The sequence below is a fragment of the Apteryx mantelli genome, chromosome 4 (assembly GCF_036417845.1).
Source record: "Apteryx mantelli isolate bAptMan1 chromosome 4, bAptMan1.hap1, whole genome shotgun sequence".
In the NCBI taxonomy this organism is placed as follows: Eukaryota; Metazoa; Chordata; class Aves; order Apterygiformes; family Apterygidae; genus Apteryx; species Apteryx mantelli.
Window position 1 is genome coordinate 42,872,476 of NC_089981.1, and position 21,993 is coordinate 42,894,468.

Sequence of the window (21,993 nt, forward strand, 5' to 3'; positions counted from 1 at the left end):
GATACAAGGCTAAGGAGGAATGCTCAACCATCAAAACCACACTGGCTCAGCTTGTGAAACAGAATCCTCTAAATTCACTGGGGAAGTAGATATATCTCTTCTGGGATGCTTCAGGCCCAATTTTCGTCTCTCTGGGTATTTTAGTTGGCAAAAATGCTTTCAAAGGTGAGTCCTACAATCAAATGGTACTAGCAGCAGAAATATGAGCTGTTGCCAGAAGCTAGTTAATCTGGAAATCAGAAATGAGTTAGGTTAATTCCATGATGAAATATAAATTTCACATATTTCTTTTCTCACATAGAAATCTCTGTGCCACTGAGTCTTTTTCACAGTCAAGCAGCAGCACAATGGGCGCTGCTCTGCATAAGAGGAAGTAGCCTTGTTCTGTGATTTGGTTTAAACTCTGAGTTTTGTTTCTCTATTTGTAAAACAGAGATAATCATACTTATTAGTCAAATGAGAGCCTATTGAGCACTAACATTTTAAAAGTGATATTTTGCAAAAGAAAGAAAAGTATCATTATTTTTAAAATTGCTGATTTCACAGATACTGATTTCTGCTTTAGTGTAACTTATGATTATAATTTCAACTTCTACCACTATTCTTGGATAAAATGCTGGATCTGCAACAAAATTAGCATTGTTTTTAAGAGAGACAGTCCCCTCATCCCCTTAGCTTTCAGTAGTAAAATATACTACCATTGGCAATATGCAATGTTGTCTGATAGTGTTCTTATGATCACTTGCATCAGGCCTGAAATTGTCCCTATTCTTATATAAAACAATGTAATCTCTACCGCCTTATTATTTGAATCACTCAGTACTCAGCTTGGGACTCCAAGGAATTAGAACATGTTTGGAACAGTGATAAATACTGCCTGCCCTGAAATATTTGAGTTCTGATTAGAAACAAACTTTGGAAGAGACACATCTCATTCAGTGGGTGTAAAGCAGAAGCACAGATCAGATAATTTGTCTGTGAAGTTTGGGGTCAAGCCAGAAACCATACTTGCAAACCTGAATCATAGTTCCATGAGCACATCTGTTCTCACCTTTCTCATCACAAAACTTGTGGAGCAGTTTTGTAAATTAGTGAATTTCAGAAGAGCAACCAGAGTGTTTATAAACTGTGAAAGAGGTCCAGAGCTTTCAGGGGTCAGTTGTCCTTTACATTGTTTCTAGTCACACGCTTGAAGGTATAAAGCACGCTGCTGACACTTGATCTGTGATGAATAAGGCCGTTCACCGACCTGCCAAATGCTATTGACACAGCATAACGTTTGGTTGTTCTGCCTTGAATACAGTCCTCATCCTCTTGCATATATGTAAATGAATGTTATATGGAGTGTAACTGAAGAGTGATAGCTGAAACTGAGTTGCAGGACTGCACTTTCTGTTTAGGCCATGAAGGCACTCTCCGTCACAGTAGTCGTTATCCAGACTACACAGCAAGGACTGATCCCAGAGTACCTACTGTTTATCTTATATTAAGGTAAAGATTCATACCTCTGGCATGGGTGCTGTCATCCATCACACTTCCTTTATCTCTGTGTGTGTGCATTCCTGTTGGGAGAAAATAAAGCCAACTTTCTCCTCTAAGGGCCAATAAGTGACAGGAACTGTCAGACCTCAAAAGCATTAATCAAGGAAAAAGGCAACCATCTTCCATGAATTGGGACATTATCTCATAGATTTTACTATATGACTGATGTCTCTATCCCATTGGGTTTTTGGGGGGTTTTGTTTTTTTATGCCACATCCTTATACCTATATGGAATCTGCCTTTTGCAGAAACAGGCACTCCCTGTGTATGTTTTAACAGGCAAGGACCCAAACACAGTGACCTGTCTGGAATACTGCAGTACTGTTTGTCCTGAAGAAAGGTGTTTCACATTAGCAACATCTCTTTATATTCTGAGAAGCGATGTAAGAGAGGAGTAGGGTGCAGAATGCACCTCTGAAGAATTTCCATGGTGAGAAAAGGAGGTGGCGAGGACCCCTCGAGATGCTTTGCAGAGTACCAGTGAACCTGTAGGGTACACAGAATGTCTTTCATTAGTGGTGTATGCAGCTAAGTGAGAAATACACCCTATGGTAAGAAAGCCTGAGGGCCTGATCCAATGTTACAATAAAGAGGCTTTGATAAATACTATTTCATACTTCACCAAATAGCAGGGTTTGACTTTCTTCTGGCTGTCAATGGTTAGTGCCATTTATCACCTAATCACACCTAGTCTTGTGAGTTTTCCTTCAGATTGGCTGAATCAAATGCTAAATGAAAAGAGAAAAGGTGGAGCTAAATCTCTAGACACAAAGGGAAGAAGCACTTCTTCAGGGTGGACATCAACTGATTGCACGGTAAGATGAACATAAAGATATCTTTCCTGCTAGATAGTGAATTCTGGTTTCTGTATTCTTCCTGCAGTAGCTGTTCTCCCATCCCTAGCCACTCTAATACTGCCATCATCAGTTAATGGAGACGAAAGAAGAAAAAGTTCACTAGTTTTAGGGCAGTTGTCAGCTATGTTCCCTTACAATCTTTGTGAATTCCATAAAAATGCCACACAATCCCTTTGCCTCACTTAGATTCCACTTAGCCCCTCCGAACAAAATTTGATTGCCTAAGTCTTGTTCTGATCCTCCGAGTATGGCTGAATTTCATCCCAGTGCAGGACTGTTGCTGACAAAACAATCATCTCCTCTGTTTTGTCCAATTTGGCTGTAAATGACTAAATCAATGTGACCTTCAGAAGATCTCCTGGATGATTATTCTGTAGCCTTTACTGCCAATACTAAGCACTTCCCGTTTATCAAAACTCTTCACAAAGAGCAATTCACTAATTGGACAGGTGGCTATTTATTTTAGAGAGGGAGAAACTGAGATAGTTCCAGATTCAAGATAACACAGAAAGTCACTTTTGGAATATGGCTAAGAAATTGAATATACTACTACAGTTGTGCTCAGGCTGTCAGGTCCTGCCAGAACATATACTGTGCAAAATCCCATTTTTCTCATTGACTGATATGCCACTCTGCAACTTTATATCCATTTTATTATTCTTAGCCTCCAAGTCAGCTATGGCAGAACTCCTTTCCAAAGCTCTGATCTCTCAAAGACCTCAGGCCCAGCCTACAAACATAAACATCTGTTTAATTTTTAATGAACAGCCCCACTGCAAGTATGGAGAATCAGGACATGTTTGACATTGCATTTCAAAGAACTTAGTGGGATAAAAGTGAATTAATATCCCTAGTGCTACTAGATAGTATAAATTTCAGCTGTGCTCCTCAAGACATAAACCTATCTTTAGCTAACCCTGGATTAGAAAAGAACTTTGCACCATGTATGTACTATAGCATACAGTGCTTGAACAAGTATCCTCTGTCTTTTGCTGATGCATCTGTTATTGATCACTGCAGAAAAGAAGAGGCAGAGAAACTGGAACCATTGTTCTAAACCAATATGGCAACTCCTATGCTTCCGCTCACTTCAGTGGTAAAGAATATTTTAGGTATTATTTTATGGTCCAAATCTGAATGACTACTCTGGCCATTACAAAAGACAGTAGTAGTTTCAGTGCAGCCCACTGCCCTGCAGTACTTAGTTGGAGGGAATGTTTAGGGCAAAAGACTATTTCTTATTTTTCACCAAGAGCTATAAGGTTCTAGTTTCTTCTTCCATTTTCCTTGGTGCCCCATTAAAGATCATTTTTAAAGGCAGTTCAGTAGATCAGACTTTAGAAGAACCTTGCTAAATTCATCCCCTTTATTTATTAATGTGTTTGTTTTCCCTTCTGTTCCACCTTTCCTTTCCAATATGCTTGTCAAAACCCATTTTAACTCCCACACATACGCCCCCCCATTTTGGTCATTCTGTTTTTCAGTGCTTTTCCCTACAAGCAGTAACTGACTTCACAGAGTTCTTTTTTCCTCCCTTTTATTTCTTTTTCCCCACACATTTCTAATCCTTACTTTACCAAGCTAAACTGGTAGCTTTTCAGCCTGTCATTTATAGATGAGCAAGTAATTTGCAATGATTAATACACTCATGAAACATAGCTTCTTTCCGCTTCAGGATTATCTGCAAGAAGATCTTGATCTGAATTGTATTAGATACTTGAACACTTTTGATTAATATCTTTTAAATTTTGTTTATCTCTGGCTGATCACAAATATTTATGCTGCCTAGTTTGTGACAGACTGAAAAAGTCATGTAGCACTGATTGCTTCACATGCAGGCATGTTTTTCTACAGCAAAACTGGAGGTCACATATATGTGGAAAAGATGAGGGGGAAAAAGAGCTAAAGTTTGAGTAAGAATATGAGTAAAGTATGAAAATACTGATATATAAACCTCAGCATATTTATAGATGCATATTTTCTCTCAGTCACTTTATTTTCCCCACACTTTTGTTCATTGAAACTTTAGCTTATGATAGCTTTCAGCATGGTGCTTTCTCATGATGCTCTAAGCCTCCCTCCATAGCCGAGCATTTGAATCCTTCCACCTGTCATCCTTGCTCAATAAGTTTCAGATTGATTTGGAGAGCAATAACATTGCAGGAACCCAGACAACATTCTTCACAAGCTACTTTAAAGCAATTTCCAAATGGACTGTTACAGTTCCTCTGCTGTTGGGGAGTGAGGCCAGTGCACTAGGTTGTGAGAGGAATGACAACAGTAGAAAAGTACCACTGCACAATTACTGAATCCTTGATAAACCCAAAAATATGTTTGGCCACTCTATTGTTAAATAAATAAACCTGGCATTTCATGACCTTTGCAAAATTACTCAAGAAAGCCCAAATTCTTTAGAAATTTTGCTCTGAGTATTCTGTTTCCAGAATCTGAACTTTCTCTCTCTTTCACTAATGAGGATTCTTGATTTACAGCATTTATGTGATAGTGAAAGGAATAAAGCAGCTGGAGAGCCAGAGAAACCATTGAAGGCAATCCATAGACTTTCTTCTTATAAAAGGGGAAATTTTGATCAGGGAAGTGTAGCCTTTTCATCTGGAAAATGTAGTTGATCAGCATTATTGCTCAATTACTGTATTTATCATTGGGACTTGAAACAGTGTGCTGCCAGCATCTTTTAAGACATAATTTTACTCAAAAATCAAATTTGCCAGGACAGTCTGGTGGCTACAGCTGGGGAAAGAAGACAAGGAAAAACAGAAAATGGAGGGATGAGGAATCTGTATCCTAGTCCCTGTTCTGCTAGAGAGCTGCTGTGTGTAACTTTGGTCAAGTCACTTAACATCTATGCCTCATTACTTTCACTGCCAAGCCCCCACTGAGGGGGCTGTTAGCTTCAATTTGTTAACATATGAGCACAGAACTGCTCAAATGCTGCAAAATACTGGCTTTTATTATTGTAACTAAAAATTGAGATTTCAGTGCAGAAGAAATTAAAAATCAGCATTTTCTTCTAGTAGCCCTAGGGATAATGACGTAGATCCACTTGAATAAGTGCAGAAAGGCTCTGAGGGACAGGAAGACTAACAAATCACAGAACAAACAGACGAACAGAAACATCCAGAGTAAGTTTTCTTAGCTGTCCTTACCTCTGCTAGTTTGATTAATAGGGAACAATGAAATAAACAGTGCTAGAGGACAAACTAAGCAGCAAAGAATTGTAACTGACAATTTGCTGCTAAAATACGTAGTCCCCTGTAAAACCTGTTGATTAATGGAGCCTCTCTACTAGCATAAAAAATACACAAGAATAGAAGGAAACAAATTTGAGTAAATGCTCTCATTAGGAAGTTCAGCACCATGCAGCATTTAATCTGTTTGCTATTCAATTACAGCAGCACACACAAGTAACTTTTCTCTTTCATTATTACCTGCACAGAGCTATTAATCATTGGCCAACAAATAAAACACCAAAAGGAGAGAGGAGAAGGGATGAGCCTGCTTCTCCCTTGATGCTCTGCAGCTACTGAAGAAAGCAGTGAGCCCGGGCAGGGGCCAGAGCAGCCCCCCAGCCCTGGCAGAGTGGAGAGGACAGGGTGGGGGAGCACGGGGGAGCAGAGGGGAGAGAAGAGGTGCACTCTTTTTGCAGCAGCGACACAAGGTGCCATCCGCAGGACCCTGCAGTCAGTCATCTTCCCTTGCCAGCCAAAGTTTTTAGTACAACACCGCCATCTATTGCCTGAAGTATCAGCTTTGAAGAAGGTCGGATACTACAAGGTGGTCTGTCCTGTAAGATAGTCCCAGATCTAAAACCATATGCGGCACTAACCTAATGCTGGGAAAGTTCAGTCCTAGACCTGCCCTTTGATCTTCCAGCCCAAGCACATTATCATGAGAAGTTGCTGGCTCAAGACTGCATAAAGAAACATAAACCGACTAGTTTGAATGTTTGCAGATAAGACAAGAAGAAAGAGGAGAGGTGCTCTAAATGTCCTGTTCTGAATTAAACCTTATGAATTAACCTGCATTAACATTTTGAATACCACAATGGAGTCGAGATTTATTCAGAAGGTGCACAGTGGAGAAACATGAAAAGCTGACTTCTTCAAATGGTTGCAATATTAGAGCAACACTAAATAAGCCAAAGGTCAAAGGATAAAGAGGGGTTCTTGTACAAATTGGTCTCATTAATAGAACATTAAATCACTGTAAAGCAATGATTTAGGTGAGAGTAAATGCAGGCAAATTGTTTTTCCCCTTATAAAATAGGCAGTTTGTAAAGTTCACCCACTGTTTGATATCCAGCCTGGAATGCACATTTCTTAATTCATTATTGCACACCATTATGCAGATGGATAAACATAGATACGTAGAAATAAAATGCAGAGTTAAAAAAGCCATCATTTTTGGAGCAGAGACTATCACTGAGTTGCTCGCAGCCAGACAGTGAAAAGGATTCTGAGGCTAGTCAAGGAAGACAGAACAGACAAACCCAGATGCAGTTCATTGAATCCTTTTTGTTTCAGTTCTGACAAAGAATTAAGTTGTGTGCTTAGTTCTCCCAGGGATACAAATTGAATTAGGTCTGTACCAGAGAGAGAATACAGATTATTAGACTTTCTGTATCAGTAAGGAGAGGACCAGGAAACAAAAATCAGTGGCATTAACAATGTGACAGCTTACATCCACAGAAAGGCTAGTTTCAAAAAGTATCAAAAATCCAACTGAAATCTCCCCATTTTCCTTATTTCCTCAAACTGCAGGCAGTTTTGTCCTACCACGGTACACTAAAGCAACTGCATTAGACTTCACTCCTTAGTGATGTTTTGTCTTTTGAAATGAATTTGTTTAAATCTCTTATGTGAACAGTACTAGCTACCCACATGAGCTCAGTCCTGTGAAAAAAACACACAAGCTTGGGGAGAAGGTCCTAGGGTCACAGACAAACAATAGGGAGGATACTGTAGGCCACATGGAGTCATATTTAATCTCTCTGAGAACTCTGGAAATACAGTAGAAAACTGTCAGTAGAATAATTTGCAAAAAATGTCAGCCCAGTGTTCTCATGCTGAAGTTACTCTGATCACAAAACAGCTGACTCCACATCTTCTGCAGGCTACCCCCAGCTCACCCATCTCTTGGCCATTCTGTCACATTACACAGCTGCCATGTAGCTTGCATTGAGGCCTGATAAACATTATTGGAAAGTTAACAACTTGATGTGATTTTTTTTTTAAAGGAAGGAAAATATTTTAATTTTTCCTCCATACTTGATATGTGGGAACAGTCTTTTATGATTTATCATCATCCCTGCCCCGAAAAACATTTTGTTTATTTGATTGTAATTCTGTTTTAAGGGCCCTTTCCCCCTATATCTCATCTCCCTCATTTTTTTTATTTTCATTTTATTATTAAAAAAAGGAGGGGGAGGATGGAGGACAAATAATGGGAAAAATACCAAAGAGAAAGTGAAGAGAGTTGATGGAAACAAACATTTTTTAGTGACATTCTAAATAACTTAAAACAAAATACAAAATATTTTGATGAAATGTTTAAAACAGCTTTAATCCTGAGGGCTGATACACTTGTTTTCTTATACCATAAGTCAACAAAACTTAAGGTAAACTTACACTTCTTCCAGCAAGGTCCAAGATCCTCCCCAAGTGACCCTGTATGGTCTCTGTTATTACTAGTGCAGTTAAGATTTACATATTATTAATAAATAATTGTGATAGTACATTTCTGCATTTCATTATATATTACATTGATTTCTTATGTCAATGATACCATTATGTCATTGTTAGGATTTATTAAGCTTTGCTGTTTATTCATCTAGAACTGTTTCAACCCCAGCTAACATTTAGTTTGCAGGACCAGGGTGACTCTGCAGATGAGCTGTGCTTTGCTAGGCAATGTCATTACTCCCCCTCATGTCCTCCCAGAAAAGAAGGGTTCCAGTAGAGCTTTTAGTAACCAACCTACATGGGTTATATCATCTCTAAGGGAGCTGTTGTAAAAAATAGTAGTGCATTCAAGTAAACTTAAATAAGATTTTACAATCTATTTAATAAGGCAGTCCTGGGATATTTCCCCAGACATGGAGGTTTAAATACAAACATTCCAACCATAAAATTACTCATTGACTTGACTTATAAGACGAGAAAAGCATTTTCAGTTTTGCCTGGGTGTGTCTTATTGGTTCCAGGTAATCAATCCAACAAGTGTCATCCTAGGTGAGGGGTGGGAGAAGGGAAGAAAAGAAAGGGGACTAAAGCATTTATGTAATTTAAAATGCAAAAGGAAAAGCTCTTGTGATAGTTTGAAAGATTAGAACACTTAAAATTAATGGGGATTCTCCCATTATCTATTTAAACAACATGGGGGGAAAAAGGGGAAGGCTCCATAGGCTATGTGTACTTCCAGCAGTTGTTGATTTTGTGAAGAGTACATGCATTTCAACCCAACACTGCTTCCCAAGTCGTTATCCAAGAGGATAATTCCCTTCCTGTTGTCTCCTGCCATCCCCCAAAATAGTTCTGATTGGCTTCAACTCATGGATGTGTATACACAAAATGTGGATACCTGGAACTGGCAAGGCAGAAATCCCTGTCCTTTGATTTTCTTTGCCCTAGTTTTCTCTAAATTGACTGTGAAGTGGAGTTGTGCTTGATTTACTCCAGCATTAACTGAAGGCAGGACCATGCTACCTGCCAGTAAGTGGATGCAGCCTAACTTTTTTTTTTGTTTGGGTACATTATAGGACTACAAAAAGCTAGACTAGGCCAAAGGTGCAGCTAGTATAATACCCTGCTTCTAACAGTGGTGAATAGAAGGCACCTGGGGAAGAATGTAAGTACAAGGAAGAAGATTGATTTATGCCATTAATGTGTTTTCAACACATCATTATTTCATGGCATCAGCAAGGGCCAGCTGCTCCCTAAAGGATGGGGAGCCAGGAACTGAGCATGATACCATGGCCGGCAGGGCAGGGGCCTTTCTAGCCAGGGCCCTGTTCTGCAGTATCTGAGCAAGGCTAGCGGGGCAGACCCAGAGATCATGGCCAGGTTCAGCCAAGAGTCCAGATCATCAGGCAAGTTTGTGGCAATGACAGGTCTGAGGTCAAGCTGGGAAGTCTATCCACAGGTCAGGGTCAAGATAAGGATCAAGCCTGGTGAGGATAACCAGGGTCAGACACAACCCAGTGATTGCTGGGCAGGTCCATAGTGACATGACAAGTCCAAGGTCAAGCCAGGAAGTCAGTCTGCAGGTCAGGGCCCAGATCAGTGGGGTCCCTGGCCAGCAGGGCACAGTTATGGCTGAGCTAGAGACCAGCACTCCTACAGCAGAGTTCAGGCAGGGACTGAAGGCCCCCAGCTGAGGTTAAATGGGCTCCTGGGCCCATGGGCAGGAGCTGTGGTTGGAGGCCCTAGGTGAGGCTGGTAAGGACTCTGACAGTTGGCTTGAGTACTTTCTGAGCCAGAGCCTGTGACTTCATATTCATAATCCTTGGCATATTTTTCTTCCATAAATTTGTCCAGCTGCTTTCGAAATGTATGTAAACATTTCCAGCATCCTGTGGAAAGAAGTTTCACAGATGATTTGGACAGTTGCATGAAGAATCATCTCATATTGACCACCTGCTATACAAGATACCATCAACTAGATTTTAATTTCAAAACATACATGTTCTAGTTACAACTACACCCAGAGTGTAACAAGGTGGCTAAACACTAGATTTACCTATATAACTAAAGATCCTTGGCTTGTGAATATTGATTAATAACTTATCATAATAATTTTCTCTAACCTGGGTCTAGTGGCTTGAATCATGGTGAGCCCTAGTTAATTTTTCCTAGTTTGATCTGCAGGATATCTTTATATATCAATTATTTAATCCCTTTTAGGTAGGCAAGGAAGTCAGAATAGCAATGGAATGAACCTTGGTCTGGCTACATAGGTGAAGCCAATGCATCCCAGATCCCTGATGCACAGCATACCACAGCCATGGCCTCTGTCCATGTCTGGTTGAGATACAAACACAAACCATACATGTGCCAGGAAAACCAGGTGCATTACTTGGATGGAATTAAGGCAGAGTCCAACATATTCCTGACTCCGGTTTCCACATGTTACTGTGGAGAATATCTCAGATACACCTGTCCCTTGAGTAGGCATTGCTATAACTTCCTCAACTGATATATCACAAGTTTAGATGGGTCCAAATCACAGTATCCTCCTTACTTTATAAAACTAGATGCGTATCTGGGAAAAAAGCTGACCTCAGTTCTTTCACGCCTGAAAAAATGCAAATTCAGTTTGATTTCATCAGGTTGCTGTAAACAAAATAATTATGGAGTTTATGTTCAGATTTTCAGTATTAAACATTTATTTTTCAATTTTAACTTGATATTTTTATTCAAAATTGTTTCCATTCAAAATGTGCTGATTCAAAATGCATTAAAAATGTACTTTTATTTCTTTCTAACATTTGGAAAGCTCAAAACCAAATTTATTTGAACATTTCAGTTTGCCATGAAATTCAGGAAAATGTTCTTAGCATTTTGACCAGGGATACTGTTTCCTGATTTTTAAAACTGCCAGAAAACCAAGAATAGTTTACCTGCACAGATTCAGCTATTTGTAACATTTTTGGTATTCCTTTAGGAACCTGAGAATCTGGCTAACTGCAGTAGTCACCTTTGCAAGTTCAGAACTTGTCCTAAAACTGTCTGCATCTCAAGGTAATCTTATCAGTAGGTGCAGTAAGCATTGAACTGAAGAGGAATTCTCCTTCCTGGTAACATTGTGATACCAGACACTGTTAGTTAGAGAAAACTGAACTTCACAGTCTAGGTGACAGTAGTATCCCCAGACCCCAAAGTGTTACCTGGACTCCATGGAGGTTGTCAGAGGGTTTTTATATCATGAATATGCAAGAAGTTCTGTCAAACTCTGTAATACAATGCCTTTAAGAGGCTACAGCCCTAGTCAGTACCTTAAGCATATCAGTCAGTCTGTAAACAAATTACTATGAGAAAACACTAAAGTGGTTAGACATAAATCAACATGACTAACTGTATGACAGCTTCTCTTTCAGGAGGAAAATATCAGATGGGGCATATTCATAGCCTCTGATCCTATCCCTGTATGGTACTTCTGGCAGCTGGTCATGTAGCATTCTTCTCTTCCAATTCAGCTGCATCCTCACACCCCAGCAGTTTTGATCTTTAGCTTCTTAGATTTAATGCAGCACAAACTAACAGCTTTAATTATCACAGTTCACATCAAAAACTTTCAAATAAGAATAATGGAGTCAAACTGTGCCACTGAGAGAGAGAAAAAGTGCCATCAGAGTGTGGCATTTGAAGGTATCCTAAAAATCACAACAGATGACTAAAAAACCACAACAAATTTAATTTTTAAGATGTTCAGTCTGGTAAGGTATCAATTTATGCTTCTCATTCTCCTTAAATATTCAAACTGTCAGTCAAGGGAAAAATCTTAGACTTTCTGTTGTAAATTCAGACAGAAGATAAGAGTTTTCTTTTTAATAAATCTGGAACAGAGTTCTATTCCAGTAAAAATACACGTTCTAAGAAATGGGAAAGCTCATTTTGCAAAGATAAGAACTACAAAGTTAATCGGAAAGAGTAGTGAGAAAAAGGTCTGCTCTCAACAGATAAATATCAGTTGAACAAAATGTCTCCTTTAATTATATATTTTTCTAATTCTGTTTGAAATAATAATACTTCTGAAAATCTTAATATTTCTCATTACCAGAATTTCTCGGTGTATAACACAGTAAAATAACAAAACATTATCAGTTGATTTCTAGGATTAAATTGTGAGGTCTGGAATTCAGGAGATAATTGCGCAAACAGAGGTGTTAGAAAAATGACTGGGCTACATAACTAATAGTAAGTCCAGCTAACATCAGAGAATTAAACACATTTTGTGATGCATTTGGTTTTCCTCATCGAGTAGCACCACATAAATATGGTGGGATAGTGTGTGATGTAACTAACACAATATGGGCTCAGGCAGCAGCATAGCAAAAATACATGACAAAAAGGGGCAAAAAATAGACCTGTGGTATGGTATTTGTCTGGAACTGTTTCATATAAGTAATATCACATAGAAACTATCATCCAGCATCAACAAACAAAATGGCTGAGCCACCGTTAGATACAAACAGCTGCAGCACTTATGCTATGAAAAACAAGTCAGTATGTTCGTAAGCATCCTATCAGCCCCTTGAACCCAATCAGCAGAGGAAGATTCAGATCTTTTTCAGTTCCTGCTACTAAACTTGTGTCTATAGTTCAATCTGAAGAGGCTCAGGTGTCTTTGAAGGCTACTGGTTCAGTCTGTATGAATGGACCAAAACAGTAGCTGTCATGTATAGGACAGGCGAATCTGTCAAGACAGCTTTTTACTTCAAGCTGCCAAGAGTTATATTAAGCACACAATGCATATTCTTGAAGTGGATCCTTGTATATGAAATGTCAAAGGTGAAAGAAAGGTGCTTATCTGGGTTACTGCATGGGTACTGATCTGTATGGACAAAATTCCTTTTTACAGGACAGTGACTCTCCCAGAGATTACACGTGTCATATGGCCTGCACTATGTTAACTGTTAGAGGTTTTCCTTTGGAGCTTTTCCTCCTCTGAAGGAGAAGAAACCAAGATCCGATTCCCTTTAGGATACTGAAAATTCAAACAGGAAGTGAAGCACAGTGGCCATCATGTGTGAAAGTGTTATAATGCATTAAGATAGTTTTAAAGTACACCCATATAGTATATCAGGATAATCTGTATGGTTCACAACAGGAGCCACAGGGAATATGACCATATATTGAAATGTTATCAGCTAAGACACTGACTAACATAGAAGATTTTCTTCTTTTCCACTGTGTCCATGGAAATTGCATCAGGATGGGCCAATCAGATGGCATTTTCAGTGCAGATCACAGAAAATATCTCTACTGTTGGTTTTAAATAAAGTTGAAAGAAAAGGAGTTCTGCAGTTTCTCCTGACTTCAGTGGAAATGTTACAGAGAGAGGTCAGCAACAATGCAGCTAATCTATTATATATAGCACATTTCAGTAGTGTATGTAATAGACTGGGTTGTAGTTGGTTTTATTTTAGAGCAAAAGGGAATTAGAACCTCTTATTAAATATTTGGAGGCAAAATTAGTACTGACTCAATGACCCCCACACAGCTGGTTCTGATATGTTCCAGTTCTCTGCATAGGTACATGTCTACCAGTTATGCTACTGGCACAGACAGCAAAGTTTATAGGTTTTCAAAAACTCCGATAATCCAAGTTCTCAGTAGCATTTGATGTGCTACTGAGACTGCTATACTGGGACAGAACATAAAAAGCATGGCTATGAGCACTTGCCCAGAAATGCCAGTGTTTCTCCAGGGGGTCATAGTAGATCTGAACCATTAAATGTGTGCTTTCAGAAGCACTAGACTTAAACAGAAGCATCAGACCTCCCCTGTCTACCTGATTAGCATGCAGCACATGGGCTTGCTTCTGCGTCATTCTGTTTCTGGCACTCTCAGATATATGGCAGGCAAAAGGTCCACAGCCTTTCATGCATTAGGTCATCTGCTGTCACCCTGCAGCAAGAGCAATGTCAGACAAGAGAGGCCTTAAAAGTTTTCTTCTTCTGTGCTCTCCAGAATCTTATCAGCTGGTCACATTTCCTTTATAATCCGGCTGTCAGGTTTTGTAGAGAATTATGTCCCTTCTCATTTAAGAAGTCTTCCTCCAATCTTTACAATGTTTGTTATGCTGGCTACAATGCACATCTGTTGAGCGTGTTTTGGAGCAGAACTGAGAATCACATACCAGGATCTAATCCAGTTCTGCTGTGCACTACAGAATCCATTGCTTCTCTAGGCTTTTCCTTTTCTGTCCTTTAAGTGGAGGTAATCTTAAACCACAACTGAGTGTGGCTATATAGGGTACATGACTGCAAAGCGTTTTCAGGTTCAGACTACATACTATTCTCCTTTTTCAAAAAGAATCTTTAAGCAAGAAAGCATCTTTAAAATGATAAGAGAACACCTCACACCAGCGACTGATGAACTCTGTAAGAGAGTTGGAAAGAAACCATAATAGCCTTTTCTCTTCCACATCACAAAAACTCTGGCACACATCCTGTTGCCATTTAGTTTAGGAAATTTTTATTCTTAAAGACAAGCCAACCCACTCTTCAGCTCCCAGCCAATGGCAGAGAGCTGGATGGTTGCTGAGATCCAGAGAAGCTGACCCCAAAAACTGAACAGTAGCTTCTAGTTATAGGAATGCAGCTGCTGTATGTGCTATAGGATGTGAGTTGCTTTATAGCCTCAGATTACCAGCTGAGCTTTCTGCTAGTTAGAGGGCATTGGCACCTGGGAAAAATGGGGAGTAGGACTGGAAGCTTAAGAGTTAAAAGCATGGACCTTTCAGGAAGCCACACGTTATCCACTTTGCCCAGTTGCAATTTAAAGGACATGTCAAGCAAATAGGTGAGGGGTTGCTCTCTTGTCTACCTATGCTACATAGGAGCTTTTCTGCTTGTATCACACATTTAGCAAAGAATCCAGTTCTTTTTCTTTTGCCCCTGTTGGCAATGGGTATGAACTGGGATATCGTCATGCTACACCAATGTCTTAGATCTCTCCTCAGTGAGCGCTAGAACTAACTGTTAGTTTTCTTTTGGGCTAAATTGCTTCAGTCTAGCAACTAATTGCACTGGGACCATTTATACATGCTGGATTTATTATCTGTGGTTATGTGGTTGGATCATTTTTCTGCTTGCTGAAATGAAGTATAATTGGACTATTTTTCATAGCAAATGGAGTGTGACTGTACAGAAAGAGGTTGGCTTATACCAGGTTTTGCCTCACAACCTTTAATAGCTCCAGCAGAGAAAGGGTTTCACATCTCTATTGGGGTCTTTCCAGTCTAATGTTTCTCTGTTTGTTTAATGTCACAGAAGTTGGTCTCTGTCATATCATTATGAGGGATGAAGTGTAAGTCCTGGTGATTTTTACACTGCTTTTTTGGAAATAAAATGAACAAACAAAGTCCAGAAAGAAGTATTACTATATGTATTTGAATTTTCTATACTAAAGAGACGTTAGTGACCCAAGCCAGTGAGTTGCTAGCCAGAATAGCTAGGTTTATTTTATTTTAACACAAAATCAGAATGTAATGCTTGGGAAATATCCTAGCATGGCAGTCCTTTATTGGCAGTTCTGAAGTCTATTAATGCCTGATCTAAAATGGACACTGGCAAAGAGAAAATTAATTCATCATGGTCTATGAATAAATTTAGTATAGCCACACTACTGATTCAGTGTTATTAATGAAAATGTAACCTGACTTGCAATGTCTGAGTTTTTTCTTTGCTTATGATGTTGTTCAGGTCACAGGCATGCTCCAGCAGAAAAGAAACATTTAGAACATTTCATGAAAATCAATCAGACTCTTCCTCTTTGAGTATCCGCTTTTGTTTGCTTTATGTTTTGCTGGTGACTCTTTGAATCACAGCTAAGGAAGAGCCAGTCACACAGGGAGAACATCAGGCACTGTCTGTTTTCCTTTATGCCTTTATTCTCAGAAGAGGTACTGGGTAGGGAAGAGAGACACAGCAGGGTAGTAGCAATCAAGTCCTCTTTCCAGCCTATTCCTTGGCTAGGCATCTGGTAAGGAACACAGATGTTCATTTCCCAATTTGCCTATGTCGGACCATCAGTTTAGGTGTAGGTTCTTCATGAAAGATTAGTGTTTTGGTTTATAATAACACAAAATTAGACTGTCACACTCTACAACCCTGCCCCCCTTCTCTGCATAGTCTCTTGGTGTGTGGGGGTGTGCATGCACTCATGCACGTGTATGTACTCAATTTATTTAGATAGGCAATTGCCACCTTGTTATAGTATGTTTAGAATCTTCATACAGTAGATTACCTGGTAGGTTTTATCTTAGTCAGTTATGCCTTTCATTTAGATTTGGTTTCTTTAATTGTAGCGAGCATGAGATACAAAAACAACTGCTTTTCTCTCAAGCTCCAGTTTCTGAAAGTCTGCTGTATAAAGTGGTACTGGGCAAACTTCAAGGAGATCAAAAATGTGCAAAAACTCTGAATGATTGTTTGGCATGAATTTCAGGCCATCACCTTCCTTTCCAAAATAGTCACGTGAGTGGTGCTCACAGCATAAGCTCTGTGGCACACCTCCAAGAGTTTTGATTCCATAGAATAAATATCATTCCATAGAATAAATAAACCGTGATATTAGTGTATTTTAATAATTTGCACAACAGAGTACTTTGGTGAAGACTGAGAAAGGAGAGCAATTTATTTCTTATTTCATTCATTTATTTGGATTTATATGAACGCTAGTTTTAAAGGAAAGATCTAGAGCTCAAAGCAATTTTGCAGTCTATTAGAAATATATGCACTAATGAAAACAAAACTCAACACAGTTTCTTCCAAAAGGGTCTGAAGAAAAGCAAAGTCCAATTGACTCCAGTCTGAAAGTGTTATCCTTTGGTGTGCAAACACTAGCTCTTATCATAATTGTTTTTGTTACTGTGATGTGCATAGACCTGATCCAAAATGAGGGCTTCATTGTGGTTGTGTAATGTTCCCACAGCGAAGAGATTATGCTATTTTATAAATTCATTGTAAGTAATTGAGTTGTGTTAGAATGTGAGAAGATACAGAGAAAAGTACTGCTTTCATACAAGGAAAAGGTAAGTGAGGCAAGAGTATTCAGACAGAAAAAGATATGAGTGAAGGGGAAATATAATAGAAGTCTATAAAATTGTGAAAGCAGGGGAGAAGTTAAAAGACGACAATTAATTGCTCTTTCTTATGAAGAAAGAAATACAGGGGACCCAATGAAATTATCAGGCAGAATGTTTAAATCAAACAAAAGATAGTACTTTTTCTCACAACATATTCTTAAACTGTGGTTTTCTTTTCTTAGGCCATAGTGGAAGCCAAAAGCAGGAATGTTTTCAAAAAGGGATCAGAGAACTTCATTGAAGGTAAGTCCACCAGTGACAAAAACCTACAACGGTCTAGATACAGTCTCTGGCACAAAAAGTCTTTGGATTATTGACTGTCAGAAGCTGGAAGGATGTATCAGGGAAAGTGCATCAACCCAGCTGATTGCTGGAGTAGTCAAACATGGATACTGAATCTGTTTAACTCAGTCTCTATCCCAGCCTTCCTCACTGTATCAGAGTTATATTTGGAGGCGCATATATTTCAAGGAAGAGTTACTGGGGCAAAAAAGCATCAAGATTCACCCAGTGCATGATAAACTTGCCTGAGAAGAACATATATACATTCCAGTATCACTATTTTTGGTGTAGCCACTGTAAAAGCATAAAGAACAATTGTCAGTGGCCAAATGATTGGCCATAATTGCATAGGAAGGGAAACAGAAGCACAAGGGCAGTGGCAAAACTAGAAACAGAACGGATCTCTTCCAATTTCTAGTCTGTTACCTCCCTTTACCTTCTCCATTTCATGTGCCTCAGTGGAGTCTTGTGCATTGCAAAAGAGATAGATGTAGCAGTTTATCCTGAAGGTCAAAGGATTGGCAGCTGAGGGTTAGGATGCCTCCCTGAGAACTTATTGTTGGAAGCTCCTTTGAAACAAGGGTGCTTGAGCATGTTTGCTGATCACAGCAATGACTGTATTGCAAAGTCCTCCCAGTCCTCAGGTTTGAAGCCACAGGAGTTCCTATAGATCAAAAACAGTAATTTGTATTGCACTCTGCCTCTTATCTGATTTATGCTACATTTCTATGTATAATGTATTGCAGTAGTCCAGTTCCCAAGTAACTGACACATGGATGATAGCAGCAGTGTCTAGCAGCTGAAAGAAATGGTTGCAGTCTACCAGCCAGGTGCAAAGGCACAAAGAAGTAATTTTGGCATAAGAAAATCTAACCACATCTAAAGATTTTACAGCCTCCCATCTTCAGTGCTATGTTGGATAAAGAAGATATTGTGCACCATACTGATGAGCTGAGGGATTACAAAAATCAGAGAAAAGCACTACATTGAAAATTTACTTCAGTAACAATATAGTGAATGTGTGACTGGGAGACATAGCCCTTTAATCAGGTTAATATTTGCAAATTCCAAGTGCTACTGAAACTTGATTTTTTAAAATTTTTCTCCCTTACCTAAAACAATTAAAGTTGCAATTAACTGTGCAGAGAAAAAACTTAAGATATGTGTAACTTCCCAGAGAGATTACCTCTTTCAGTTAATGCTCTCTGATAAATAGGTTTCAGGAACACACATTAGTTAACATTAGAAATCACCTTCAAAAATTTATCTAGCCCCAAATTTGCTTGTTCCAGCTGATCTGGTTTAATAATACTTAAACCTGCATAGTATACTTGTTATTGCCATGCATTTTTTTAGTGGAAAGCATTAATAGAAAACCTTTTAAAAAGTGATTCTTTTACAAGAAAAATAACTTTGCATTCTCAGCAATGGGTAGTCTGATCTTACTTTACATCAGTTTACACTTCACTGACTTTAACAATGCTTCTCCTCATTTTCAGCACTCTAAGGGAGCCCTGAACTAGGCCTTAAATTTGTATTCATTTATATGAATGCTCAGCTAACTCTGATGTAGAGTAACAGAATCTGGCATGCCAGTCATCTGCATTTCTCACAGACAGTTCACTGCTCTTGCATTTTTATTAAAAGCCCCGCAATTTGGGGTGTTTTTTCTTAAAGTTCCAGTTTACAGAGTCATATTATTTCACAAGAAATTCCGCTTTCAGTTTTTAGAAAGTAGCTTCAGGTTCTCATGGCTGCTAAGAGACATTTGGAAAGGTTAACCTGAAAGGATCAAACACTAAAAGGCAAATAATAAGAAGATCCCAAGGGATATTACTTTTAAAATCTCATGATTTTTAAGCCAGTTTTATAGGATTAAATTGCAGCAGGGGAGATAGAGGTTAAACACTGAGAACACCTTCTGCTGTAAGGATAGTTAAGTAGTAGAACAGTTTGTTTAGGAAGGATTCTCCACCAGTGGAGGTTTTTAGAAGAAACTGGACAAGTTTCTAGCCATAAATGATTAAGCTCTCATTGATTCTGCTTAAGAGGTGGACTAGTAATGGGACCTTGTGAGGTTGTCTCTTGCCCCTTTTTCAGTAATAAAGATTTCTGTAAATCAAAATGATTTACCATTTTGAACAACAATAAATGCAAAATCGATTCCTCCAAGCCACAGGAAATCACTGCTTGTAATAATTTTTTTAGCAATATAGTTTAGAAAAATCTTTATAAAAAGTCAACATTAGAAGAAAAAGAGGAATGGTTCCTTTAAAAAAATTGTTTTTCCCCCCCTTCCTTAGGTTCTAAGAGACTTCCATGTCTTTAAAGACTGTTAAAGCTATATCTTATCAGCCTAAAGTAATCCCTGTGGACAGTTTTTTGTTTCTTTTTTTTATTCCTTTGTAAATGCCTTATTTTGTTCTTATCCCACTGTGATTTTATTTCTGTCATGCTCATATATTTTAAATGTTACTGCATCATGGCTTTACAAATTCTTTTGCACAGTGACGCAACTGCCATTTCAGGTGGCAGTTTTCTTATATGAAAATAAGATAAGGTTACCATGTTAGCAACTGGAAAAATCAGGTCAATAAATACTTTGGCAGTGACTTTAGAGCTAATTTTCTATGTATGTGTTGACTCTCTTTCAGCTGTTAGCAAAGAACAAATGCAGAGCACTGCATGTATAATATGTGACTTTGATATAAGAAATCCTCAGAAATAACTGGCATTGTGCGAGAGAACAGAAAGGGCTAGAGGAGTCAGGATATTGTTTTGTGCCCCCCCAGCCTAAAAGCAGAGCACACAACTGAAAACCCTGGAGTGCAGCAGATGCTCACTCTAGTAGACATCCCACTAACTAAGTATTTCTTGTCTATCTAATACAATATGCAGAAAAGCTATGTGAGCAGTATTTTGTTCAGGCTTATAAATCAAGATTTTATATGGAGGAAAATGCCAGAAGTGTGTTTGCTTGCATAACCCATTCTGCACTCATTCTGATTATTGAATGAGGCAAAGCTCCTATATGGAAAAAAGAAAAAGAAAGAAATATGTTCATGTAGTCAAAGCTCCTGCTACAATGCATATATATAATGCACAGAAAAGTCGAATTAAATTTTTCTCAAGTCAGTCTGGTATTTCTTAGCTTGGTCATGCCTCATGTTGTAGCCTAAATAATATTCTTTGACCTTGTGGTCTTCTTAAAGAAAAAAAATATGCAAGAACTCTAACATCCCCCTTCCAGCATTGCCAGCAGGATTTTACTATCAGCCTTCAAAATGGACTTTTGTCCTTGGAGCTGTAAAGCTCACATTAGCTTTATATTTATTATTTATTTAATTGTGGTGTTTAGCTATTTACGTATTTATTGTTATTATTTATTAACTGGCAGAAAGTTATTTGCTATCAGTCTAGCACACCTGAGTCAAACCTGCTTTTCTTCCTACCTCTAAAAAGTTGAGAGATTTTTAAAATTTACGTTGTGTTCTCTGAAGGCAGAATAAACCATTAACCATGACCCAAGAAGTGGTTAGAAGAACCCCTAGAGATGGGCTGAATCAGCCTGGTGCTGACTCTAAGCACTCCTAGACACTTCTTTTCTTTCGATGCCTGCTAATACGATTACCCCAGCAGATCCTATGAATTCCTAATACAATGCTGTGCTGCTTGTGCTTTGGGTTCACCACAAATTTTTGATACAAACCAAAAGAAGAAAAAGGCAATTCTTTAAATTTCAAATGCAACATGGTTTGTCTCAGCCTTAAATAAAAGTGAAGTTATATGTCAAAAAAAGTGAAGTTGTAATGAATTTTTGCTCTTGTCCTCTTCCTACCTTAACAGTGTCAAACCAGGCCTTGAACAATCCAAAAATGAGGGCATCATCATACTATTAATTCTATTGCTGTTTCTCAGTTCAGGTCAAGAATAGTACTCCCTGGTGTTCCATTCACTAAGGAGTGGAGTCAAGTATGGTCACTCCATTAACTAAAAGTGGTAGAATACAGCGTTCTACTCTTACTATTTCCTGCACCCAAACCAGAGTCCTTTAATCATCCCCATCCTAGTGTGCACATGTATCTATCCCTCTGGTTCCACTTCATGGAAAAGAAAAAATTAACACATGTTTTGCACCAACCCTATAATTTAATGTTTGCTATTAATAAAGGAACTAGGCTGTCTCAGGAACTCTTGTGGGCTTTTTATTACTAGAGGGTGAAAAAGTTACTTAAATCAATAGAACTACTTTTTGTTTGCAATATCAAAGTTAATGCTGTTCAGTGGAAAAGACTGAGTCTTTCAGAAATGCCTGTCTCAATGTCTCTCTTCTGTGCTGAAACCTCACATGCTGTCTCTTGAGAATTGTAAAAAGTCAGCCTAACTATAAATACAGAAATATGTAACTTTCTTAGCAAGGGTTATAAAAATGAATCAAAGCAATATGCCTCTTTCTTCTCCAGCAAATAAGCCAAGAATG